This window comes from Trachemys scripta, chromosome 1 (genome assembly GCF_013100865.1).
Source record: "Trachemys scripta elegans isolate TJP31775 chromosome 1, CAS_Tse_1.0, whole genome shotgun sequence".
NCBI lineage: Eukaryota > Metazoa > Chordata > Testudines > Emydidae > Trachemys > Trachemys scripta.
In genome coordinates, this window is record NC_048298.1 from 13,018,386 (window position 1) to 13,045,514 (window position 27,129).

A 27,129-nucleotide genomic window follows, 5' to 3' on the forward strand; every position below is an offset into this window, starting at 1 on the left:
TCAGAGCTGAGCAGAAAGCTTTCTGGAACAGCAATAGGCATGTAGCCGCACACTTCACGATAACAGCTGTCAGGACACAGGAGATGAAAATGCAATGAAGTATATAGGCTATAGGAAAACTTGGCCTCAGGCAGTGTGCTTTCACTTCAGTAGTTTTAACTCTTAAAATACTACAAGGGACTTTCAAGTGAAAAAGAAATTTCTTTGTAAGTTGCTTTTGGAAATTAAAAGTCTAAAAATATTCTGGTTTTCATCCAGCTAATATTGGTGTGGATCAGGGCTCCAAAGTACAGATGTTGCATTTAGATAGATCGGCTTTTATCTGATTAAGAACCATGTGTGTTTCCTCCGATGGGAACGACCACAGACACTTTAGTCAGTTGCAATTTCCCCTTTAAATATAAATTAGAATATCTAATCTCAAGCTATAACTTCATATGCTCTCTACCAACTGGTAGAAATGGGTTTGTGCAAAATGGCTGAGGGATGAAAGTCCCTGAGCTGGAGGTATATATAATTGCCTCAAGAAATTGAAAATCTTCGAAGTAGTAGGCTCTAAGCCAAAGAGTTCTTGAAGTTCTTCCTCTTCATGGACTGCAGCTTATCTAATTCACTGTACACTGTGTCTTCACCCGAGTGTCTCTCTCCGTGGCAACTATAGGAACACAAAAATCAGACCAAAGAGGCAGATTCTGATGCTAATTTTGCCAAAGTAAAACTAGAGTAATTCCCTCCACTTCGTTAAAATAGTTACCGTATTGCCAATCCCACAAGCTCAAAAATAAGGAGTCAGGCCTCTGAAAATCATGTGATATGGCTTAAAATCACAAGATCTTGAAAGAAAGAGAGAAAGAAAGAAAGAAATACATTTATCGTCTTTCATATTTGCCTGCTGGTTTCTGAGCTTTTAGGGTGCACTAGAGTCATACTTCCAAGCTTTTCTCTGCAGCAATGTGGGCCAGAGCTAGAAAGTCATTTTTTTTTTTTTTTTAAATAGAAGGTGAGATTCACGTGCCTCCCAGGAGCTGAAGCTTTATAAAACACACCGTCTATCACAAGACTCTCAGGGAAAATTGCAAGAGTTGGCAACAACTGCAGTTGTGTGTAAATAGTGGTATGGGTGTACGTGGTGCTTCCAAAGCAGATAAAAAAGGCAAGGTTTATGTTTTCAAAGTCATCCAGAGGATTTAGCCACATTACTTTCAGTAGGAGTCTCAACCATAGTCTCGAGTTGGAAATCACTGGACCCTAACCTGCAAACACATTAATACCCGTTTATGTAGGGTTTTATACCACAAATAGTCCCATTAATACTAACGGTAGGAAAGCAAAATGATAAGTAGTAAGAATTCATAGGATCAGACCTGAGATTATTTCAAGAACAAAAGAAAAATAACAGATCATCAGGGATAGCGGCGTGACAGTGGAAATATCTGTAAATACACAGCCTCTAGGACAGCGGTTTTCAAACTGTGGGTCTGGACCCCAAAGTGGATGACCCCATTATAAATGGGTCGCCAGAGCTGGTGTTAGACTTGTTGGTGCCCGGGGCTGAAGTCCAAGCCACACTGCCTCGGGCCAAAACTGAAGACCGAGCCCCACCTCCCAGGGCCGAAGCCAAAGCTTGAGGGCTTCAGCCCTGGTTGGCAGGGCTCAGGTTACAGGCCCCCCATGTGGGCTGTAGCCCTTGGGCTTCAGCTTTGCCCTCCCCCCACCCAGGGCAGCAGGGCTTGGGGGGGGCTCAGGCTTCGGTCCCCCATCCTGGGGTCGTGTAGTAATTTTTCTTGTCAGAAGGGGGTCGTGGTGCAATGAAGTTTGAGAACCCCTGGGCTAGAAGAAGGTAGTCAGGAGAGCAGATCATTTGTGTTGATTATTTCACATACTTCTCATTGGTTCCGTACACTGTTTGAAATTTTAATTAATTTACTTTTTATCTGATTTATTATTTCTAATTCTTTCAAATTTTATGAGAGAACCTAATGCCATTGAAGCTAAAGGGAGTTTTACCATTGCCTTCAATGGTGCCAGGATTTCACTGCATATTAGGGCTGACCTGGAAGTCATTAAATTGATAGACAATTCTCTTAAAATAAATAACCAACCAGGGTATTTGCTCTAACCTTTTCTGAGGTTTGAAAGTCTTCAGTGAATTTTGTTCCCCTCTGCCCCGCACGCTATGGCTTTCTTTTATCCATTTCTGGGTTGTGAAAATTCATGTTCCTGTCCCAGATTTACAGCCTTAAGTGGCTTGGGTAGTTCAGAAAAGCTTGAAGTATCCAGACTGCTCAAGTTTGCCCATAACTAGTCATAACATGTCCAAGAAACTTGTTTAAACCAGGTTAAAGAGAAATCGTACCTTTTTTTTTTTTGTGATTTTTTTTTTTCTATTTAATCCAAGGATAAAGAAAAAGAATATTCTTTATCCTTCCAATATATTAACAATTCATTTTATTTGTTTACAGTCAACTCTTGTCACCCCAGCTGTATTCCTTAATTTGTTAGGGCTGGTTTCTCAGCTGATGCTGATCAGTGTAGCTTCAATTAAGGATCTGGTCCCTTAAAGTTTAAAAAAAAATGGTTCACAAAAAAGAAAAAATAAGCTGTACTCACTGAGCATATTATTCACAATGAGTAATTTGACCAGCTGTATTTGTAATAAACTTTACGGTAAGAAAAATATTTGTCTTGCTTGGTTATTTTGTTTTTATTTATTTCAAGTTAAACTTTACATAGCTTGCAATTGTCAGTTGTCTCTTGAATGGTAACAACTGAACAGATTTTAACTACTCAGCTGTTCAGAACATTCCTCTGGGCAGCATTAGATACTGTGGTGAATAGGTGCTATAGAAAACCCTAAGATACATAGCATTAGATAATGATTGACTTTCACGGGCAGATTTTGCCCTGTGGAACCCTGTTGAATTCAGTAGGATTGCATAGGTTGTAAGTTAAGGGTAGATTTTGACCAACAGCACGTTGAAATAAAGCTTTAACAGCATTACTTTGGTTCATATATTGAAACCCAAACATTACTGGTATTACAGTTGTAGCATATTTTACATCAGTTTTGTGATTATAAAGTTAAATAAGCAAATGAGTAGATAAAAGGTTCATGAACCATATGTGGAAATCTCCCTGAAGGCTTGACTCTTTAAAACATATCAGTAAAAAGCGTGACTCAGGAGATTAAGAATGAAACACAGGGGTTTTCAGTTAGTTCTGTTGCTATTTGTTATAAAGCCTGGGTTGGTAGTGATTGAAAGCTGTCCAGTGGCATGTGTGAAACAAGTTGGTGGTCTCAGTCTTGCTCCAAGTGGACAAGGCAACCACAACCACATGTGTCACATGTCTCAGCAGACAGGCCAGGAATTGGATGGGCTGTGGAACTAAACTAACCTTTCACCCCTCCAGGTCAAGTTATGTTGGTGGGGCAAGTTCACATTGTACAACTGCCGGTGGCATTTGAGCTGTGACTAAACAAAGCACCCTCTACAGAGTTGTCACTCGCACACTTTACACCTGCATTAAATACAGTTAGAAATTAAAATGTATTGATATGAGCTTCCACTAACATCTATTTTGGCACTGTTTGTCCAAAGCAAGCCAAATGATCACAGCTCCCTCTATGATATTTTGTTTTTCTCCACCAGTTTTCTAAAATCTTGATATCTAGAGCATGAACGCCAAGGCTAAAACGTGCATTCAATTAGAAGACAACACATAACCGACCTATATGATAGTTCATTCATGAGATAATGTGACCTGCAGTCATAGAGATAAGTCAGTTGATTGAGTTGGGTTGCCCGCGTACACTGTAAACTCTCCAGCGACTGTGGAATCATCTAAATTAGATGACACTGCACATTATGGAGAGAGCTTTGAGATCCAGTCTCTATTTCTGTAATATTTCTTTTATGAGATGGGTGTATAATTTGTCCCATAGACTATCCTGGTAATCCTTAATGCTTAATTTTATTAGCTTAAAGTACTTAAGTATCAAATGAAATGAGCAATTAAGTGATTTATATTTTAGGTTTGCTCTCAGTTCAGGGCTTAGCTACCTAACCTCCCATGAAGAGGAGACAGCCCTTGCACAGTATTTACCACTTCCTTCCGACAGCTACAAAATGGTGCTTTTCGTAGCTGAATCTAGTGCGTATAAATCCCACTTGCCAACTACTCTGCAGCAAATTCATATTTTTATTACAGGTTATTGCATTTGTTTGAACTACAGGATAGTTGTCCCGCTCTTCCCCAGTTTCAAAATAATAAAGTCAAAGCATTTTGCTCACTGGGGGGGAAAAAAGTTTACCAATGAACGGGTGGTTTAGCATAATGATCAAATGACACTTTTTATATTACCAAGCCACAAAGGAAGCTCAGAGAAAGGTTGTAGGTCTGATATAAACCTACACCAGGAAGCTCATAAAGAGAAAAGGTGCAGAGAAGCAGGCATCACGTCCAGATCTATGGGATTGTGAGGTATTTTAACAATTTTATTACCTTATTTGTCGCATTGCCTTGAAAGATATTTTAATAGAAATGATCTGAGGGTCTGATCCTTTGAGGAGCTAAGGGCCCTTTCAAAGGCAGTTAGGAATTGCTGCGCTGTGTCAGATCAAGCCGTAGGTGCGGTTCCTCTGAAATACAGCCACCCGAGTAACGCACATAATTGGAAGAGGGAAAGGGACATTTTGTACAGAGACTCTGGGTGAATGCCTACTTTTCCAAAAAGTGCCACGAGGTTTTTAGATCCTCAAAGAGAAGGATTATGGTTTATAAGGTCTCTTCTGTTACCAGATGAAAGTGCATTTAAAAGAGACACATGCATATTCATATGATCTTCCTTTTTCGTTTTTTCCCCCTCCGATTTGGTGGTGATTTGCTTGTCTTGTTTTTAATTGCACGTTGCCACAGTGACAATCTACTTTTGCGGGGTGGGGGGAAGGTCTAATCAAAAAGCAAGGGAATTTAGAGTTAAGTCTGTGGTTCAACTAATCCACCTCATTATGATTGTTTTGTACAGTATCTAGCATTTGTAAGATCATTTTTTGTTTAGGGAAGCTGCCATGCTTTGGTACACTGGGCGAATTAAACACTGTCAGTTTAAAAAAAATTGCATATCTGTCTTTTTTTTTTTATTAAATCCATTGTTACAAATTACACCTAAAATGACTAAAACTGAAAGAGATTGGGGGGCGGGGGGAAATAAGGGTTCCAATTTTTTTCACTTGGTTTACTTTGCACTTTGTATAGTCAGTTTCTTGTGTTGTGTGAAGGCCCCACCTAAAACAAGTTTTTCTCTCTTCTCCTCTCCTGGTGCTAACTGTAAAAAGAGGTTGTCAAGGCACAACAATTGGCAGAAAGATTCAGTTTTTAAATTGATAAGATTTCAAGCAAAATGACAAGATCAAGCAAATCGTCACTTACTGTAAATAAGCTTGGAAGGATTTGATTTGTCTCGGTAAATGCTGATAAGTGTTAACTTCATCATACCCACACACAAACGGGCAAACAATATTTCCATTGGTGATAACTGAAATTTACAGGTAGCCAATCTAAGAAGAATGCTGCTTGAGAGCTTAAAGTTTGATTTTAATACTAAAATTTTGACATGATGTTTGTGTTTTGGTGATTACAAAGCTTTAACTTTTTGAATCTCAGTGTCTACTGCCATTAAATAATTGTCTGACAGCCTCACGCACATCATTTCCGACAATTGAGGACATTTAAATAACTAAAAATAAAATATGCTTTTTAATTTTAATTTTCCATAACTGTGAAAATTTAAATGGATAACAATTGGGAAAGAAAAAGCTTAAAAATAAACCTCAATATTATCCATTGAAATTATTTTAAAAACCAATAGAAATCGGAGTTTGCAAAGGCTACTTGCAAACAAACTTCCTTATCTTAGCTATTAACAGCTTAAAGCATTGAAAATGAAAGCATGTTAGGGAAGTGACATTATCTGCTGAGAGTGGCCGCATATCGGTTTAAAATTAGGGAACATGTTGAGCAGAATGAAGCAACATCTCTAATGGTATCTTGTTCCCCTTTGAAAAAAGAATCTCTCAACCCGGTCAAGTTGGCAAGTAGAATCCTGCAAGGCTGAAATGGACGTGAATACACGTTTGAACAATTTTTTACAAACTGTTTTATTTTTCAGAGCTCTTTGTGTCCTAGAAATATGTCCTACATAATATTTTAATCAAATACTTTTTATTTAATAGAGCATCATGGTTAGTGCAAACCTCTTATAGGTAAGACCACAGTGGCGCTGAAGAAGCGTGTAAGGAGAATCTGTTGTGAAAATATACACACAATATTTATATCAAGCATTCCTGGAGTTGCCTTTGGAGTCACTAATTGGTCATGAAAATATGTGAACACACACTTATCAAAAATGCACTACAAAAATGCTATGCTGCTGGAATGAATGTACTTGGCGCTGTGGAGGTCTCAGCAGGATTAGGGTGTCCGGTTTTGGGTGCCACACTTTAAGAAAAATGTGAACAAATTAGAGAGAGTCCAGAGGACAGCAACACAAATTATATAAGGTTTAGAAAATCTGACCTAGGAGGAAAGGTTTTAAAAACTGGGCATGTTTTAGTCTTGAGAAAAGAAGGGGGGGCGGGGAGGGGAACCTGAGAAGTCTTCAAATATGTGAAGGGCTCTTATAAAGAGCACAGGGGACAATTGTTCTCCATGTCCATTGAAGAAGTAATGACTTAATTTGCAGCAAGGGAGACTTAGGTTAGATTTAGGAAAACTTTCTAACTTTAAGGACAGTTAAGTACTGGAACAGGCTTCCAAGGGAGATTGTAGAATCCCCATCATTGGAGGTTTTTAAGAACAGGTAATACAAAAACCTGTGAGGGATTTTGTAGGTTTACTTGATCCTGTCTCAGTGCCTGGGGCAGGACCAGATGATCTCTCAAGGTCCCTTCTAGCCCTATATTTTTATGATTCTATGAAATACAGGGATTAGAGCTTCACGTCAGGACAGAGAAGAGGGAGTTAGTAGCAGGGTTTGACTAATCTTACAGCCAGGTACGAATACAATTAAATTAGAGACAGTCCTGAACCAAAACCCATGAACTATGAGGTGTTTGGAATGTAAACACGAGGATGGATGCAGATTTACAATTATTCCATGTCTCTGCAACATGCCAAAGTGAACTGTTGGAACTTAATATCCTGCACCATTGGAGTCCAGATTGGAGTTTTATTGCTTGAACTGTCCTTAAATTAAATCTTCTAATAGTGGCCACCATGCTAATTTTCTGGCTGTTTCTTGTATGAGGTGGTTGCATAACACAGAGTGATTAATATGGAAGAATACTCAGCAAAACCGTAATTTTACTGACCTTTAGGCCTGGGGAAGGCTGACATGGGTTTTGCTGTATCTAAATTAATGCAAAGAGAATACAAAAAATGGTGGGTGTAGTAAACTGCTTATTCTTCTCTTCCAAGTATGTTCCAATCTAAAACTCCCTCCTCCTCTTGTAAGGCATTTTTTCAAATATAGGCAGTAATTTGGAAGAATTAGGCACAATTCTATATTCTTGATTTCTATTACAAAAAGGTGCCATGGTGGTGCTAGAGATACACCTAGAAGGAGAGAACCACTGAGGGCCAGATTCCTCCATGGTACAACTCCAGTGACTTCAAAAGAGTTTAGTGAAATTCCATTGGGGAACTAATACAGTTTATCTTAAGTAGAAAGAATAAGATGGAGTTTTACTTAATATAATTTCCACAGAAATAAGCAGTACATTGGCAGATCATCCTGAGCAGTAGAATATCATCAGGTCCTGTGGATTAAAGAATATTCTCTAATGTTCAAATAAAACTTCCATGCCATTTCTCAAGAGGCCCTGGGTTCTAGCAGAAGCATCCATGTATGCCCATTCTTGCAACTAGAAATTGGATTGTTCTATTCATGGATCTCCCTTCTGTACTTAATGGTGGCATTTATTTTTAACTCTGCTGCTGTTACTTTTTCTCTCCTTCTTCTAACCCTGTGTTTGGGTTTCAATAGCTCCCAAGTGCCACTACTAAGCACAACAAGAGCTATCCATGGAGTAGCAGTGAAACAAACCCAGAAATAAGCTACCTTTTAGCTTATAAAATTTGTAAACTCCAAACTCGATGTGGTGATGTTGAAGTAATGCCTGTCCCAGGATGGATTGTAGGTGGCAGACAGCACAGAGTTCTTGGTTTAAATATCGCCTACAGTCTTCTGCCAGCCATGCATCAGTAGATGGTCTTTGCTATTTGATGAAATCTGATTTGGGTTTATTCAAGTGTTTATATATTTTGTGTGGATCAGTCACCCAGTCGTATTTTGGAGCATAGAGAGCAGAAAGTTGTCATAGCTGCATAATGCACAGAAGGAAAAGCAGGTGGTTATACAATGTAAAACACTGGATCATATTAATCCACAGATGCAGGGTAAAAAGGAATTCACTTCGCACCTATAGTCATTCTCCAAACTGGCCAGAGCCTCATGGCTGGCCCACTTTGAAACCAGGGCAAAGAGACCAGCTGTGATTGGATAGTTCTGCTGATCAGTTATAAGTGCTTTGAAATATATTACTCAGAGTGTTCCTGCTAGAAGATGAGGAAGGGATTGGTGCATTTGGCTGCATAGCAACATCACAGTTCATTCATTCCCTTCAGAGTAAAGGCTGAATTTCTAATCAAGCTGCTGCTGAATGAACCTTCTAACAGGAGCGGGGTAAGGTTTCTGAACAAGTTAAAGGATTTCATTCAGACTGGTTTATCAGTCTTTAAAAAGTGATTGTGAATACCATTACTTACTGTCCAACTCTAGTGTTTCTCAAGCATGCCACTGAAAGCTAGACAGCATTCTGCAGGCTTAGCAGTAATCTGAATGCAACAGATACATACCTGCAAACCACAGATGTTGAAAAGACTCAAAATCCAAAGGTGCCGTATGTTTCTAGTAATTGAAAACAGGTGCCCTGAAGGAAGTAGCGATTCTGTTTCATTTTGTGAAGTATCCAGTGGCAGTACAGGCAAAAATTACTCTCAAAAGCTTCATTCGTTAGGGCTAGATATGGCAGATTAAAACTGCTTTTACTGTCTATATCACAGTAGCCCTGAGAGGGGCTGATCAGGGCTCCATTTTGTCGATGGGAAAACTGTAGGAAAAAAGCAGTAGAGACAGTCCCTGCCATAATGAACTTAAAATCCAGGTTAATGACAAGATCCAATAGGGGTATGAAGAATATGCGGCAGAGGTCATACCCCTATTGGATCTTGGCAACCTGGAAGGTGGTAGTGTAACAATAGTGGGTGTAGATTTGAACACTGATCCTAGTAGAGTCCTGCTCCTCCAATACTTTGGATTTGTTCCTGCTGGACAAATTACCACTTGTCCCTCCCTCCTAACTCCACTATAATGGACACTTATTTTTCTCCCACTCCTAAGTACTCTCTCTTCCATCACCACCACCACCTGTTATTGAGACAGCCTAACCCAACTGGTGGACTACTGACCATTAGCAAACAGCTGTGTGGTGTGCTGCTGTAACACTGACAGAGCCTGGTTGTCGTCGTCAGGCAGGATTGAACCTGGGACTTCTGGAGCTAAATGCATGAGCCGTCTGCTGCATGAGCTAAAAGCCACATGGCTCTTAAATAAGGCTATAGCAAACTCATCAATCTCTAGTTGGGCTAGGTGCCACTACAGGGAGACAGAGTGCCACACCATGCAGGCATATGTTACACTACCACCTTCCATGTTGTCTTGACTTCCCTGTTTGGATCCCAAGGATTCCAGCATCTGGCCTTGGAATTGTGTTCATCTTGATAATGAATAAAAGCTTCATAAGTGGTCCTTATGCTTTGCTGCTGTTGGATTTTTAGGAGGGCATGGGAGGGATTTGTTTGGTTTTGAATAAACTGGTGTTAGGAATGTAGGATTTGTCACACCAATGTATCGGCAAGATAGAGAGGCATGGGAAATGTCTTCGGACTCCAGTCAGGGACTCCTAAATTCAAATCTTGGCATTGTCAGCGACTTCCCCCATGGCTTTGGAGAAATCATTTCACATTTCTGTGCCTCAGTTTACTCATCTGTAAAAGGAGGGTGACAGAGGGGTGTTAGGAGGATTATTCAGCTGATGTTTGTGTAATACAGCTCTGTGTACGTCCTGAATATAATTATACCACCAAATTGGGCTCAGCCGGTTTATTCAGTCTAGTCTCCGGCCTATGGCAATAGCAAGTATTTGAGACTTCATAAAATGGTCCCCAGCCAATTTTGTAGGGCTGGAGGTTGGAGGAGCTGGAATTCTGTTTTGGTCTCTGTCACCATCAGCTTACAGCCTGAATCATAATGTCTAATTCTCAGCAGACACAGGCATTGGAAACATTCTTGGTTATAACATTTTCCATCCCTTTAATCCCTTGCAGTAGATAGCATCTAATGGAATTTCACCATATCACCAGTGCAATTCTAGACCCAACCCACCAAAAACACCTAAACCAAGTTCAGAAAGTTCTGACCATCTTATAGTCACTAGACTCAAAGGTTAAAGCCCTCTATGTTCAGTCCTACAGAATGACTTTTAAAAAGCCTATCGTGTTTTATATATGGGGGTGTGTCTGGGTTACCAACAAATTCGTTCTATTACATATATAGTTGCAGTCAATATTCTCCAAAAAATATAACTTTCCCCATAGTTCAACTAATGCCATCTGTCAGAAAGAGAAAACCTTCCTTGTCACTATTTTACATTCTGGACATGAAGCATAGATTTTTTTCTGGGAAAAACCAAGATTTATTTGAATGCGTTTTAATCAGTGGCCAAGATTTTCAAAATAAGATGCATAAAGTTAGGCCCCCGAAACCACATTTAGGCATCTAAAGAAAAGGGCTGATTTTCAGTGGGAGCTGCTCGATGTTAATCAATTCTGAAAACCAACCCCCTTATTTAAGTGCCGTAGGTGCTTAACTTTAGCCAAGATTTTCAAAATCTTTTCAAAAGCTGTCTAATTGCTGTTATGTTTATTTTTGTTTCCCCCATCTCTCAAAAGGGAACAAGCACTTTCCAAGCCTTCTTTTGTACTTAAGAAACATAAAAGAAGACTGTCTCTTCCATAAAGAGCTTTCAATATAAGTTTTTAAAACATTTAGTCCTGGTTGTACCATTGATATGTAGTAAAGTTATATGTAGAAGCTAAAGATCAGACAAATCATGGTGTAGTGATTAGAGGGCTAGAAGTAAGGAAACTGGGGAATTCCCAGGTCTGCTACTGGTTGCTTTATGACCTTGGTCAAGACACTTGATTTCCCAGTGCTTCAATTTTCATATCTTTATAATGTGAATAATACCTTACAAGGGTACTGAGAGCCTACATTTCTTCATGTTTATAAATTGCATGGGATTCACTGGTGGAAGGCACTATAAAAATACAAAGTATAAGTCTATAAGTGTTACATTTGTTCTTAAAATTGTAATTTTTTGGTATACACAGCATAAATGTATAGAACAAAAGCTGAAATTAGTAACAGTTGTCTGTGAACTATACCATTTCATGTAAAACATTTGTAGGAGCACAGCTCTAGAAGGCATATAGACAGTTCTAGTTAATCTTACAAATAATTTCCTCCTATTTTAATGTGAACTGCAAAGGGAGAAAAAAGCTTTCAATTTTTATGGTTTGTAAATATTTGTATAAAGATTGATCTGCATATGTATTCCCTCTGCACATGTTGGCTGGCTATACCCTCTGTGTATAAAGATTTTTTTTTTTTTTTGCAAGTTAATACAATTTACTAGTGTGAAGAACTAAATTATGGTTTTATTAAGCACTGTTGAACAATCAACAGCCTTCAATAGGTGCCATATAGCAGTATAGTCATTCTATGGCAAATCGGTTGCCAACTTAATTAGGCTGACCAGATAGCAAGTGTGAAAAATCGGGACGGGGGTAGGGGTAATAGGAGCCTATATAAGAAAAAGCCCCAAATATCGGGACTGGACCTATAAAATCGGGACATCCGGTCACCCTATACTTAACAGCAACCGCTGAATGCGCAAACAGGCAACAAATGACAAAACTCAGTTCTGCTGAGCTCAGGACAATGCAGTGCATCTATTCTACTGTGTGTGTATTCCGGAATTTCAGAAGTCATAAAGAAGTTTCTCTGAATTACGGCCCCGATTCTGCAAGTGGAAGCATGTGGGTGGACTCTTGCACCGGTGCTGAGTGCTCTCAACCAGGCACCCATGTAGATCCATTTTAGGGTGACCAGATGTCCTGATTTTATAGGGACAGTCCCGATTTTTGGATCTTTTTCTTATATAGGCTCCTGTTACCCTCCACCCCCTGTCCCAATTTTTCACATTTGCTGTCTGGTCACCCTAATCTATTTGCACAATCAAGGTGTATTTTTTTTCCAAAGTGCTCCTCAAAGCTTTGGTTATCGAACTCCCAGTGAGGGTTGGGCAGCCAAAGCCCGCTGAGAAAATGTAATGGAAAGAATCATAAAATGAAGTGCTTTGTCCAATTCAATTTTAAACAGTGGGTTTTCCCCCACTTCCCCGGGAGGTTATTCCAGTCAGAGAGCTTGTCTTCACTGCAACAGCTAGCTCGAGTTCGCGTACTTGAGGGACTGCAGTCAAGCTAGCCTACCCTGAGTGAGAACGTCTGCGCTTCAGAGCAACACTGAGTCATTTCATTAGTAGAAGAGCGATTGGATTAGCAGAGTTACTGTTGATGAGTCATTGTAATAGGAGCTGTCACATCCCCACTGCATTAGTAGCTGGAGCATCATCTTCACTGAAGTCTCACCCCCCCCCCCCCCCCCCCCCCCCCCCCCCCCCCCCAAGAGTATGTCTTCACTGCAGCTGGGACTGTGCCTCCCAGCTCAAGTAGACAGACACGCTAGCTGTGCTGAAGCTACAGCACTAAAACTAGCAGTGTGGCTGTGGCAGCGCATGTATCAGCTTGGGCTAGCCCCTGAGCTTGGGGTCGGGTGAACTTGTACTTGGGCAGCTAGTGCTAGCGGCTGCCTGTGCCGCTATGTCCACACTGCTAGATTTGGCACAGTAGCTCAAACAAAGTTAGCGCGAGTCTGTCGCTTCCGGCTGCAGTGTGGACATACCCTAATAGGCCATCGAGCTCAAGCTTAAAGCACCACGTAACGCAAGCTAGAGACTTGTGTGTGTGGACAGGAGTGGAGTTGGGGTAAAGCTTGAGTTATAACTCAAGTTAACTGTGCTGTGAAGACATGTCCTTATAAATCTCACTGTTAGGATTTTTTTTCCTGACACCCAATGTCTGGTACCAATCTTGTATCAGGTTCTGCTAGTCTAAGCCATTGAAATCAAAGGGACTCCATGCAGGTATAGAGTCTGTGCTAATGGATCCCAGTGCAGGATTAAGGTGTATTTTCCTTTATTTAATTTTCTGCCAGTATACCATTTTGTATTTATTTAGGTACCCCAAAAACCTTTCCACCTGCAATTTTGCAGGTCTGACCTTCTTCCAGAGGATATTTATTTTTGTTCCAGGTTTGAGGCTAATAAGAAAAGGTATTCCGGAGAAAAATTTGGGAAGATGAGTTTTCTCACTTCGGAAAGGGGTGTGTCCAAAAATGTGTGGTTTAGCACTACGTTTCCCAAACAGTGACTCACTCATTCCCTCCATGGCGGGCCATGGAACATAACAAAAAAATAAAATTGTAACAGGAAAAAGTTCCCATGTCTACACCATACAGCAACATAAAAATGAGGTATAGCTTTTGTGTTCTGACAGACCACATGCTAAGTCACATAGTGAATGAATATGAGGAGAGTGGGTGAGTTGAATAGCAGATAAGAAAGGGAATGTGACCATTCATGAACATCATGAGAGCTCTACTGAGTTGAGCTGCACTAGTCTATCACCCATATAGTATGGAACGGAATCTGCAAGATTCATAAGCCCATCCCAAACCACTTTTTTCCATATTTATTTTCTTATTAGCACGAATCACACAATTAGCAGAGAAACACGGACAAATAACCATGAATAACCATTCTGCGCAGGAGGAGATGAAGGAAAAATAATGCAAGAATTTAGACTGCCTTGGACTGGCATGAATTCTCTGTGGATAGAAATGGACTTAGATGGTTCAATGAGTCGTACTTTACACATTCCTATCTAACTTTGCAAGACTTGTCCCATTCAGTGAGGGAACAAGTATTTGGACAGTCAAAAGAGGGAGGAGATGATGAAATAGGAAGTATTTGGCATCAAGGTTGAGAAAATCCAAATGTGTTGAATTTCTTTCTCCTTGACTTCATTGACAATGGTTTGGAGTGCTCTTTGGAGTTATTTCTTATGAATATCTGAACTTCTGAAAAGTGCATCTTATTTAAAAAAATGGATAGAATTCAGGAGTTAGTGAATTTCTTCTGCTGAGTTTTGGGAGCCAAACCTATATAGTTTGTGAGTTTTGGAGCTGAACTGGCTGGGCTGAAAGATCTTGCAGAGTTTGTAGGTTCCAGGAGTTGACCTACTCAGCATCTGAAATTATAAACTCTGCAGGAACCGTCACTCAAGCTGCTTGGATTGAAAATGATTCCCTACTACAGGCCCAGATTGCACCAATCTATTTCTCTCTCTCTAAGCATTCCCCTGACTGAGATAAAACTTTGCAATTTGTAAATGATTGTTATGGAGTTTAGGAGTTCCCACCATGAACCCCTCAAAGCCCTATGCCTACTGCTGCAGAGCTTCTAAACTCCATAGAAACTGTTACATACTTTCTCAGCTGCTTCAGAGGTTTGAAGCTTCAAAGCTACTGCTGTGAGTCTTAAAAGCTCTGGAGTCACTGCTACTTTATATTTAAGTACTTAAACAAATGTCTTAATTTGTTACTTTAAATATATTAATTTATTTATCTGTGCTTTCAGGGCTTTATATCCTTAATATGTTATGTCAGCTGATAGAGGAAAATTCTTCTTGCCTTTTCTATATATCTATAGTATGGTCTTAGGGCTGGTCCACACTAACCCCCCCAGTTCGAACTAAGATACGCACCTTCAGCTACGTGAATAACGTAGCTGAAGTCGAAGTATCTTAGTTCGAAATACAAGGTACTTACCGCGGGTCCACACGCGGCAGGCAGGCTCCCCCGTCGACTGCGCGTACTCCTCTCGCGGAGCAGGAGTACCAGTGTCGAGGGCGAGCACTTCCGGGATCGATTTATCGCGTCTAGACAAGACGCGATAAATCGATCCCAGAAGATCGATTGCTTACCGCCGAACCCGGAGGTAAGTATAGACGTACCCTTAGAGTGGATTGTATCATGTTTTGACCTACATAGAGCCTTCCATTCTGTTTCAAACACAGAATCGAAGGCCCATCTTGCCAGGATGTTCAGGGAATTGAGCTTTGTGGTTTATATGTTGAGGACAGGTATTTCAAATGTTGATCGCCAATCTCTATCTAGAGCAGCAGTTCTCAAACTGTAGAAATCCAAGGACTAAAATTTTCAGACCCCCCCAAGCCTCCTGCTCAGCCCCAGCCCCCACTCCACTCCTTCCCCCAAAGCCCCACCCCTCCTATTCCCTGCCTCTTTCCGCCCCCTCCCCGAAGCGTGCCCTGTTCCCACTCCTTCCCCTTTCTCCCAGCGCCTCCTGCACATCCCTGAACAGCTGTTCCGTAGCATGCAGAAGGCACTGAGAGGGAGAGGAAGGAGTTGATCACCGGGGCTGGCGGACCCTGTTAGGATATAGATATTCAGGCCTGTCTGCAAAGGCCTATACTTTAAGAATTTAGGTGTATTCTTATCACTTAGCTAGTTATAGAGGTATAAAAGAGAGAATCAAAATCAGTGTCTGCCGGTGTAAGGGCCTTCTCTTACTGGGACAGTCTGAGGCCTGGTTCTTAGGCCAAGGCCTTCGGCTAAGCAGCAGAGGCCAGCCATAAACTGGGAAGTGTATGGTCACATCCTCACATTCCAAACTAGTCACATTGAAATAAGGTGCTATTGGGCTGTTAGGAATAGCAGAACAGGATTGTATTCCTATCACCTCCAGAGAAAGGGAAGAGCCTAGAAGATATAACAGGAAACTTAGTTTGATAGCATCCTGTCTGGCAAGAACTCACTTATCAATAGCTGGGATGTGAAATCCTCATTTCTGTATTGTTCTATCACTGTAGTCTCCACTTCCCTATTGTTTGTCTGTATAATCTCTGTCTGGTTCTGTGATTGTTTCTGTCTGCTGTATAATTAATTTTGTTGGGTGTAAACCAATTAAGATGGTGGGATATAATTGGTTAAATAACCATGTTACAGTATGTTAGGATTGGTTAGTTAAATTTCAGTAAAATGATTGGTTAAGGTATAGCTAAGCAGAACTCAAGTTTTACTATATAGTCTGCAGTCAATCAGGAAGTAAGGGGGGAAATTGGGATCTTGTTTTGCTAAGGGGGGGAATGGGAATAGGGACACAGGCAAGGCTCTGTGACATCAGAGCTGGGGAGAGGGACACTGATAAAGGAAACTGGAATCATGCTTGCTGGAAGTTCACCCCAATAAACATTGAATTGTTTGCATCTTTGGACTTCGGGTATTGTTGCTTTCTGTTCATGCAAGAAGGACCAGGGAAGTGAGAGGGTGAAGGAATAAGCCCCCTAACAGACTCCCTGGAGTACCCTTGTGGACCCCCATTTGAGAAATACTGATCTACAGTATGCATGTCATAACCAGATCAAAGGGCAACATCTTCAATCCCTAATTGAGTAAAGACTGCAAAATGTGGCCCATAATGTGGCAGATGTGGGACAGGTTTCACAAGGGTGAAGTTTGAGATGTTGTTGATTTTTTTGGCTCTGTAAAGCGTACAGCAGGGGTCAGCAACCTTCAGCATGCGGCCCATCAGGGTAATCCGCTGGCGGGCTGTGAGACATTTTGTTTACATTGACTGTCCGCAGGCACGGCCTCCCACAGCTCCCAGTGGCCACAGTTCACCATTCCCAGCTAATGGGAGTTGCGGGAAGCAGCGGCCAGCATGTCCCTGCGGCCCATGCTGCTTCCCGCAGCTCCCATTGGCCAGGAACGGCGAACTGCGGCCACTGGAAGCTGCAGGGGGCTGTGCCTGTGGACGTAAACAAAATGTCTCATGACCCACCTGCAGATTACCCTGATGGGCCGCGTGCCGAAGGTTGCCAACCCCTGGCGTACAGGGATGAGGTCCCAGTCCTTATCCTCTAACTGTGGGTGGTTCACAATTTAAAGTTTATCTTTGGAATTTTAAGGATGTGAACCTCAGAGCATAAAAATTAGATTGGATTCTGCTGGAGGACAAGAGGATAGGGATAATGTTAATATTGGATCAACAAGTATTTCCAGACTTTCTGATGTTTAAATTTTTATAGCATGTCAGCATTCCAACTTATCTATTTTCAAATGTTTTTTTTTTAAATGAGTTGAAGTTCTGATACTGCTGATAGTAAATAATTAATGGAACTGTATTTACTGTTTTATCTTAATGAAGCTAAGTTTTTGTGCTTTGAAGACATTGAAAGAGAGAAATATTTTATTTAAAAAAAAAAATACTGTCAGATACAGATACATATGGCTGTGTTTGTGAACTTGAACAATTCTTTCCTTTTGGGTTGGATGGCCTCTATCACATGCCCTTTCAAACTTTAGCTATCATATTGCAGGTCACAATTTGAGTGGCCTCACCTCATTTTAATCTATAGTGCTTACACAACTTGTTGGTAAATTTCAGTGCCCAACAACTGTTGGAGTGAGACCTGTCTTGTTTTCAGGCTGTTCTGCTTTGGTTTACATTTTTCTAGGCAGACATGGCCGACTTCCAAATTGGTAACATTGACATCTGAAAATAAGTGTGGTTGTCTTTGTTATGTCAGATTTTGCTCTCCATTGGGTATCTCATGTTAACGCAATGTATAATGTGATACGAATTACTATGATGCAGAGAGTAATATTTGATAAGGAAACAGGAAAATTGTTTGCAGATCAGACAGGCTCTATGAATTTGTGTAGCAGTCATCCAAACACAAACTTATGTCAAGGCAAAGCAGTGTAACACCCAAAGGCAAAAAAGAAATGCACCGGTGTTCACAAATGCCTTGAGAACATGGATTCTATTAAAATAAAAAAAATCTACCAGTACTTTACATATCTAGTTGAATGGCCTTTTAACAGCTGGGACCATAACATTGTATTCTTGTTGCATTTTTCTAGTATTTCTTATTTCCTGCATAATGTGGAGAGAGAAATTCTTACAAGTTATTAGTTATGAATGACACTCCAATGTTTAGGAAGTCCAGCTCTTATAGGCACTCCAAAATTTCAGTGCATATCCAAATTCTGCGAGGAACTGCATGACAAACTGCGTAGTTCTAATCCATGACAAGCTGCAGACCCAGTGTAGACCAAACTTCTGCAGAACCCTCCTGCGTTTGTTTGGCCAAATAACAAAAACTGACTTTCTTAACAGATTTTCAGTATTTCCAGTTCTACTGTTCAGCGTGGATGCAAGCCCATCTTTCCTCACTTTTGGGTTCTGCTGTGGGCTGGAATGCCTGAGTGCAGAGGGTCATGAAAGAAAAAAATTTAACCAAAGATTTAGGATCCTTTAAAACAGGTTTTGTTCCAGACATGAGTGAAGGTTAAAGATATGTTTACTGCCTCCTCTATAATAGGTTTGCATAGATCTACAAATTAGTATTTTGTATGTTAACAGGCATTCCTTCTAGATTTCAGCTCTAGCAAATATGAATGTCCTACCCTCTTGCTTTTATTCTCTTAGAACATATTAGTCTATTTTCCCCAAGGCCCTCTGACATCTTTAATTTAGTATAAGACATATAATCAGGGCCGGCTCCAGCTTTTTCGCTGCCCCAAGCGGCGAAGCGAGAAAAAAAATAAAAAAATAAGGCCGATCGGCGGCACTTCGGCGGCAGCTCAGTCGCACCGCTTCATTCTTCTGTGGCAGTTCAGCGGCGGGTCCTTTGCTCCCTCTCTTCCTCTTCAGCGGCAGCTCAAAGAGGACGAGAGGGACTGAGGGACCCGCCGCCGAAGACCCGGACGTGCCGCCCCTTTCCGTTGGCCGCCCCAAGCACCTGCTTCCTTCAACAAGGCTATTTGACAGATCACTCCATCACTCCCCAAATAGTACAGCTTTCAGAAAAGGAACTCCACATTTAAATGGTATCTTTGAATGCCGCACCAGTATTACAATCAAGGCACTGCTGTTTAATGTTGTTTCTGAACTATATTAGTATTGCATTACACAGATTAAGTGCCTGTGCCAATATGTGGCATCAGAAAAAAGTGTCTCGGAGCTGGGAGTGGATTTCCACACATAAGCATGTAAATATGTCAGTTGCTCCTCCACGCCTTCCGAATTGCCAGTGAGCATGAAAGAACTGTACATATTTCTGTGCTTATGAATAGGGTCTCCCATACATTCCATGTGAGTGGGTTCACTAGTCCTAAAATATCCACATCATGGTATCAAGTATCAGGGGGTAGCCGTGTTAGTCTGTGTCTACAAAAACAACAAAGAGTCTGGTGGCACCTTAAAGACGAACAGATTTATTTGGGCATAAGCTTTCGTGAGTAAAAACCTCACTTCTTCGGATGCATAGAGTGAAAGCTACAGATGCAGGCATTATATACAAACACATGGAGAGCAGGGAGTTACTTCACAAGTGGCGAACCAGTGTTGACAAGGCCAATTCAATCAGGGTGGATGTAGTCCACTCCCAATAATAGATGAGGAGGTGTCAATTCCAGGAGAGGAAAAGCTGCTTCTGTAGTGAGCCAGCCACTCCCAATCCCTATTCAAGCCCAGATTAATGGTGTTGAATTTGCAAATGAATTTTAGTTCTGCTGTTTCTCTTTGAAGTCTGTTTCTGAAGTTTTTTTGTTCAATGACAGTGACTTTTAAATCTGTGATAGAATGACCAGGGAGATTGAAGTGTTCACTTACTGGCTTGTGTATGTTACCATTCCTGATGTCCGATTTGTGTCCATTTATTCTTTTGCGGAGGGACTGTCCGGTCTGGCCAATGTACATGGCAGAGGGGCATTGCTGGCACATGATGGCATATATGACATTAGTGGATGTGCAGGTGAATGAGCCCCTGATGGTGAGGCTGATGTGGTTGGGTCCTCTGATGCTGTTGCCAGAGTAGATATGTGGACAGAGTAGGCAACGAGGTTTGCTACAGGGATAGGTTCCTGGGTTGGTGTTTCTGTGGTGTGGTGTGTAGTTGCTGGTGAGTATTTGCTTCAGGTTGGGGGGTTGTCTGTAAGCAAGGACTGGCCTGCCTCCCAAGGTCTGTGAGAGTGAGGGATCATTTTCCAGGATAGGTTGTAGGTCGTGGATAATATGCTGGAGAGGTTTTAGCTGGGGGCTGTATGTGATGGCCAGTGGTGTTCTGTTATTGTCCTTGTTGGGCCTGTCCCGTAGTAGGTGATTTCTGGGTACCCGTCTTGCTCTGTCAATCTGTTTCCTCACTTCCCCAGGTGGGTATTGTAGTTTTACGAATGCTTGATAAAGATCTTGTAGGTGTTTGTCTCTGTCTGAGGGGTTGGAGCAAATTCGGTTGTATCTTAGGGCTTGGCTGTAGACAATGGATCGTATGATGTGTCTTGGATGGAAGCTGGAGGCATGTAGGTACGTATAGCGGTCAGTAGGTTTCCGGTATAGGGTGGTGTTTATATGACCATCACTTATTTGTACTGTAGTGTCCAGGAAGTGGATCTCTTGTGTGGACTGGTCCAGGCTGAGGTTGATGGTGGGGTGGAAATTGTTGAAGTCCAGGTGGAATTCTTCAAGGGCCTCCTTTCCGTGGGTCCATATGATGAAGATGTCATCAATGTAGCGCAAGTAGAGGAGGGGCACTAGGGGACGAGAGCTGAGGAAGCGTTGTTCTAAGTCAGCCATAAAAATGTTGGCATACTGTGGGGCCATGCGGGTACCCATAGCAGTGCCATTGACTTGAAGGTATAAGTTGTCCCCAAATCTGAAGTGGTTGTGGGTGAGGACAAAGTCACAAAGCTCAGCCACCAGGCTTGCTGTGGCCTCATCAGGGATACTGTTCCTGACAGCTTGTAGTCCATCCTCATGTGGAATATTGGTATAAAGTGCTTCTACATCCATGGTGGCCAGGATGGTGTTTTCAGGAAGAACGTCAATGCACTGTAGTTTCCTCAGGAAGTCGGTGGTGTCTCGAAGATAGCTGGGAGTGCTGGTAGCATAGGGTCTGAGGAGAGTGTCCAAATAGCCAGATAATCCTGCTGTCAGAGTACCAATGCCTGAGATGATGGGGCGTCCAGGGTTTCCGGGTTTATGGATCTTGGGTAGCAGATAGAATACCCCTGGTCGGGGTTCTGGGGGTGTGTCCATGTAGATTTGTTCCCGTACTGTAGCTGGGAGTTTCTTGAGCAGATGGTGTAGTTTCTTTTGGTATTCCTCAGTAGGATCAGAGGATAGTGGCCTGTAGAATGTGGTCTTGGAGAGTTGCCTGGCAGCCTCCTGTTCATAATCTGACCTGTTCATTATGACTACAGCACCTCCTTTGTCAGCCCCTTTGATGATAATGTCAGAGTTGTTTCTGAGGCTGTGGATGGCATTGCGTTCTGTACGGCTGAGGTTATGGGACAAGTGGTGATGTTTGTCCACAATTTCAGCCTGTGCACGTCTGCGGAAACACTCTATGTAGAGGTCAAGTCTGTCATTTCGACCATCAGGAGGAGTCCACGCAGAGTTCCTCTTCTTGTAGTGTTGGTAGGAAGGTTCCTGTGGGTCAGTGCACTGTTCAGTGGTGCGTTGAAAATATTCCTTGAGTCGGAGACGACAAAAGTAGGCTTCCAAATCACCGCAGAACTGTATCATGTTCGTGGGGATGGTGGGACAGAAAGAGAGTCCCCGAGATAGGACAGACTCTTCTGCTGGGCTAAGTGTGTGGTTGGAAAGATTGACAATGTTGTTAGATGAGTTGAGGGTACCATTGTTATAGCCCCCAGTGGCAGGTATTAGTTTAGATAGCTTACAGTCCTTTTTCCTCTGTAGAGAAGTGAAATGTGCATTGTAAATGGCTTGTCTCATTTTTGTAAAGTCCAGCCACGTTGAAGTTTGTGTAGAAGGCTGGTAATGTATGAGAGTCTCCAGTTCTGAGAGCTCATTCTTGATCTTCTCCTGTCTGCTGTACAGGATGCTGATCAGGTGGTTCCTCAGTTTCTTTGAGAGTGTGTGGCACAGTCTCTCACCATACTCAGTGTAGTATGTTGATTGCAATGGATTTTTTACCTTCAGTCCTTTTGGTATGATGTCCATCTGTTTGCATTTGGAGAGGAAGATGATGTCTGTCTGTATCTGTGCAAGTTTTTTGTTGAGGTTGATGGATTTCCACTCCATACGGCTAAATTTAGTGCCTTGCATGTTGTCAAGTATCAGGGGGTAGGTATGTGAAGGGGGAAACCAACACAGTAGTTCTTATTCAAGAGTAAATCACAGACATTACCACACACTAGAATGCATGTGCTGCATAGCCAAGCTGCATGCCTAAACTGATTTGTCATTAAGTTGGGTTAGCATTACTTACATAACTTGGATTTAAGATTCAGTGCCGGGGATATTTAAGAGGCAGCATTGATATCTTCCTTTTTTTTTAAAAAATTATATTTACAGTCCTGGCACCTAAAATTCCCCTTTCCTTTTCCAGGAGTTTATAATGATTCAGTGGAATTCATCCTGCAGGCTAGGATATTGTCAGCATGGTACGGGGCATTTTAAGCACTAGGTACAGCTTGAAAGCATTGCCAAATAGATGCAATGCAGAAAAATATGTTTAATAAACCAAGAAACTCTTCCTGGACCTTCTTCATACAGAGCAGTAAGACTACCCAAAACTCCCAGAGTACATCAATTCCTCAGTACATAACTTCATCCTAATCTGTCTAGCAGTGGGGTCACAGGTCACAATGACTCTCCTGTTCATACCACTGAATCTGTTGACAGCTGACACCTCAGTGGGAAAATAAGAATGTGAGCTGATGAAAGCGCCATTATCATTTTGACAGATGCACGTTATAGTGGCCTCTTTGGCAGGTTTAGAAGCACATACAAAGCTCACGTGTGTCTTTAAAAAAACGTATTTACACTGCAGCTTTTGGAAGCAAAACCTTTCTTTTTGAAATTCACCCAAATAATTAGATTAATTGGACAAACATTAGAGGGGCCAGAGTCAGACTTGGGTTTTAAATAACACACCGGTTATGGCGCAAGCTGCTAAAGGTCCGGAAATTCATAGTTGAGTCTGTCACTGTCTCTCGAATGTGCACGATTGTCTTTGTGACATACACTGTGGGCATGAAGTCATCCCACTGTTTACTTCCGACATTTAAAAATTGTAACAGAGAATAAAAAGGAGTCATCTGTGCCCAAGGTGTCATAGGAAGTTTCCGGTTTTGCAATCTCTGCCTCCTTGTTAGAGCCCCTGGATAGCTGGGCAAGGATCTGACCGGTATAGGGAAAAACACAAACACTGGTTGGCTGTAGCTGAATTTTATAATTTTCATTGTGGTCTGACTTAAGGGGGCCTACGAGGCACTTCACAATGTCTTCTCCCTGATTTCTGTGAATCTGTTACACTGCTAAGCACAGCCCCTGCTTTCCAAAACCATATAATTTAGGATTGGGAACCAGAGTCCATGAGTGAGTGTGATTAGGAAATCCCAGGTGTGACTTTGGCAGTCCCTGGATCTATAGTGAAGGGAGGGATAGCTCAGTGGTTTGAGCATTGGGCCTGCTAAACCCAGGGTTGCAAGTTCAATCCTTGAGGGGGCCACTTAGGGATCTAGGGAAAAAGTCAGTACTTGGTCCTGCTAGTGAAGGCAGGGGGCTGGACTCGATGACCTTTCAGGGTTCCTTCTAGTTCTAGGAGATGGGTATATCTCCATATATTATTTTGGGATTGTTTAGTCTGCAGAAGAGAAGAATGAGGGGGGATTTGATAGCTGCTTTCAACTACCTGAAAGGGGGTTCCAAAGAGGATGGATCTAGACTGTTCTCAGTGGTACCAGATGACAGAACAAGGAGTAATGGTCTCAAGTTGCAGTGGGGAAGGTTTAGGTTGGATATTAGGAAAAACTTTTTCACTAGGAGGTTGGTGAAGCACTGGAATGGGTTACCTACGGAGGTGGTGGAATCTCCTTCCTTAGAGGTTTTTAAGGTCAGGCTTGACAAAGCCCTAGCTGGGATGATTTAGTTGGGATTAGGTCCTGCTTTGAGCAGGGGTTGGACTGGATGACCTCCTGAGGTCCCTTCCAACCCTGATATTCTATGTGAATTTGAAAGGGTCTGATCCCTGTAAGCCACCGAGAACTAGTAGGAGAAGCTCATCACCTCATTGTATTGGACCCAAAATTAGGCTACATCTTCACTATGGGGGGGGGGGTCGATTTAAGATATGCAAATTCAGCTACGCCGATTTACGTAGCTGTGAGGACGGCGGCAAATCGACCTCCGCGGCTCCCCCGTCGATGACACTTACTCCTATCTGCGCTGGTGGAGTACGCGCGTTGATTCGGGGATCGATTGTTGCGTCCTGCCGAGACAGGATACTTCGATCCCCGAGAGATTGATTTCTACCCGCCGATTCAGGCAGGTAGTCAAGATGTAGCCTTAGTGACTTCCATTGACAGGCAAGTTCATCACAAACTTGCCAGCTGTTAAATCTCACAGCTTATGAAGATGCCTTGCAGACGGCACGGTTTCAAATATTTAGTAACAACGCAGTAGCCTCGGTCTCCATTTGCAATTAATACACGTTTCTGTTTGCATTTGTTATAGGACTTTTGACAGTGCCAACACAACAAGAAAAACGAACAAACCTGAGTAATAAATCTCTAGAGACATTCAGCAAGTGCCACAGGGCTCATTAATCTTGATTATTCCCCGTAATAGATAACTTCACAAATCATCTATTATTCCCAATCATGCACATAAAGATAATGTATATATAATAGCTTCCTCTGTTGGGGGAAAAAACAAATAGAATTTCATTTTTTAAATATAAGTCTTGACAAATGCAAGCTAAATATTTGCTGGGAAAGGGTGGAGCCCTTTATGCCTTTTCTTTGAGTTGTGGCAAAGTGGGGGAAAGAAATCCAGAGTGCAGAGACTGCTGTGGGAAGAATGTGACAACTGTTTGGTTTGGGGGAGAAGGGTGTTTACATTTAAATCTCTTTATTTTAATTAAGGAATTCATTCATTTATAGCCTAAAGTAGTTGGGATTTTCTTCCTAAGAGTTTTGGCCACGGAGACAAAGGAGTCTGCAGCTGTAGCATCTGTGCATGTTGTTTAAGGAATGTAGCCAGGGAAAAATAGAAGCTACTGAGAAATAGCCTGAATTTCAGGCAATTTAATATTTATAACTTGCATTATGGCAACAGGTTCGCCCTCCCCATTGTACTAGTCCTACCTCTAAAAGGGGTCATGCTTTCAAAAAGAGGCGAAGTCAACAAAGGGAGTAATGGCTGTGATTCAAAACAGACTGCACCCATCCATCAATGTTCCCTCTCCTTCCCCCCCCATATACCAGCACATTAAAATAGATCTGCCATGAGAGCGATCAAATTTACAATAGGATTTGACTCTATATTAGTCATTCGGTATGAGTAATAGACATACCACGAAATGCCCATAGTTGGCATCCCATTACAAACCATGCTGCAGCATACAATATCTTGGTTGTATTTAAAAAAAAAATAAAATACGGTGCACTGTGTAAGAGGGAAGGAAAGATAGATGAGATCAGACCATTTGTCCATCATGCCCAGTATCTTTCCATGTGCATTGATGTATGCCTGGTGCTTAAGAGTAAGGTATATAATTCCTATAAAGCAAAGAGTCAATGGTGCAGTGCTCTATGCATTGGTGAAAATTCCTTCGTTATACTTGTGGTGATCAGTTTGTCTTGACCCATGAGCTTTGATTGCCCTTGTCTTAGACAGCAAAATCGTAAATGAAATGTCATATATATATTCCAGATGATTTAAAAAAACAGCACACTATTTGACTCTCTGACTTGGGGGCACCAAGATAGCATCTCAGGGTGTGTGGGAAGGATTTAATACAGTGGTGAATTAGGCAACTGAACCATTTAAACAGAGTTTTCTCTCCCCTCTACCCCTCCCTGCCCCCCCCCCCTTCTGCATTTCAAGCAGTCAGGGTGGATTTTTGGTCAAATCTAATAGAAGAGAAAACAAAAGGAAAAGTGCATTAACTTTTAGAATTAAAACAGGAACAATTTCAACTTTGGACCAGCCCCCTTTTGCACATCTTTCTTTTGTAATCAGTATTGCTGCATACATTCCTTTATGCAGCAACACAATGAACACCCACAGAGCACAATATTCCTTTAAGACACTACTATGCATACCTGCCTCGTCTCTCTCCACAGTTTCTGCACATCTAATGCATTAACGGTATTCAAAAGCATGACGTGATTGAGTGTGCAGGCGAAAGTACTTATTTGATTTGGCTTCAGCGTCCTTTTGGGGGCAATTGCATCTCAAGTGAGGATTCAGAGTAGCAGCCGTGTTAGTCTGTATCCGCAAAAAGAAGAACAGGAGTACTTGTGGCACCTTCGAGACTAACAAATTTATTAGAGCATAAGCTTTCGTGGACTACAGCCCACTTCTTCGGATGCATGGGCTGTAGTCCACGAAAGCTTATGCTCTAATAAATTTGTTAGTCTCGAAGGTGCCACAAGTACTCCTGTTCTTCTTTTTGCGGATACAGACTAACACGGCTGCTACTCTGAATCCTCACTTGAGATGCAATTGCCCCCAAAAGGACGCTGAAGCCAAATCAAATAAGTACTTTCGCCTGCACACTCAATCACGTCATGCTTTTGAATACCGTTAATGCATTAGATGTGCAGAAACTGTGGAGAGAGACGAGGCAGGTATGCATAGTAGTGTCTTAAAGGAATATTGTGCTCTGTGGGTGTTCATTGTGTTGCTGCATAAAGGAATGTATGCAGCAATACTGATTACAAAAGAAAGATGTGCAAAAGGGGGCTGGTCCAAAGTTGAAATTGTTCCT

The 27,129-nt window shown here is 41.8% G+C and overlaps 1 protein-coding gene across 13 annotated transcripts in view; it reads left to right on the top strand.

Moving 5' to 3' along the window:
- CELF2 (CUGBP Elav-like family member 2) overlaps positions 1–27,129 on the top strand; it is a 673,014-nt gene that overhangs the window by 423,973 nt on the left and 221,912 nt on the right. The window contains exon 1 of one of the 13 annotated variants that reach the window (XM_034764763.1): positions 4,371–4,482. The exons of the other annotated variants lie outside the window; for them this stretch is intronic. The gene's annotated coding sequence lies outside the window, so the exon portion shown is untranslated. Of the gene's footprint in view, positions 1–4,370; positions 4,483–27,129 lie in introns of those variants that run through there. 13 annotated transcript variants of the gene reach the window in all.